The sequence below is a fragment of the Naegleria gruberi genome (assembly GCF_000004985.1).
Source record: "Naegleria gruberi genomic scaffold NAEGRscaffold_39, whole genome shotgun sequence".
NCBI classification, from domain to species: Eukaryota; Heterolobosea; class Eutetramitea; order Acrasida; family Naegleriidae; genus Naegleria; species Naegleria gruberi.
Window position 1 is genome coordinate 1,576 of NW_003163288.1, and position 1,195 is coordinate 2,770.

Consider the following 1,195-nt stretch of genomic DNA (forward strand, 5'->3'; position numbering starts at 1 on the left):
CCAAACCAAACCCAAACCCAAACCCAAACCCAAACCCAAACCCAAACCCAAACCCAAACCCAAACCCAAACCCAAACCCAAACCCAAACCCAAACCCAACCCAAACCCAAACCCAACCCAAACCCAAACCCAAACCCAAACCCAAACCCAAACCCAACCCAAACCCAAACCCAAACCCAAACCCAAACCCAAACCCAAACCCAAACCCAAACCCAAACCCAAACCCAAACCCAAACCCAAACCCAAACCCAAACCCAAACCCAAACCCAAACCCAAACCCAAACCCAAACCCAAACCCAAACCCAAACCCAAACCCAAACCCAAACCCAAACCCAAACCCAAACCCAAACCCAAACCCAAACCCAAACCCAAACCCAAACCCAAACCCAAACCCAAACCCAAACCCAAACCCAAACCCAAACCCAAACCCAAACCCAAACCCAAACCCAAACCCAAACCCAAACCCAAACCCAAACCCACGACTAAAGTCAGACCCAACATTTTGACTTTTATTCATCTTAATTCATTATCTCAACAAATACTCATTATAAATCAATATATTATATATCAATATACTCCAAATTGAATATATAATCATATAATAACATAATATTACATCATTATTATGACTTATATAAGTTAATTTCATATAATAGATTAGACAATTAGAATATCAATGAAAACATTTCAAAATCATTTCAAATCAATATATCACCTTATAAATCATGTTGATAACAATATATATCAATTTCACATACTTTGTTATCATATCAGGGAATTAACTATTCAACTTGTCAACTGACCTATACTAACATTGAAGATAGAAATCTGTACCACTACAATTCACTTCCAATACATCTATACATGATAATTAAATATATCTATATGATTCAGAAGATCATCCATATCATACATGGTACATGGCTTATCCACTTGATACCTACAGGGATGTGACAATGACATCTACTATACAGATCATCATATAATTGATACAGTACCTTGCTAATGATGAATAAACACCACTGTATCAGTCTCATGACAATTTGAACTCATTCAACATGTCAGGAGTGTAATCATGAGAATTATGAATATCAAGAAAATGAAATCATATTAATTTTAAAATCTTTCAATTATAATATCATATATAGATCAATTTAACATGGTATATCAATAATTGGTATTGAATTTCATATCA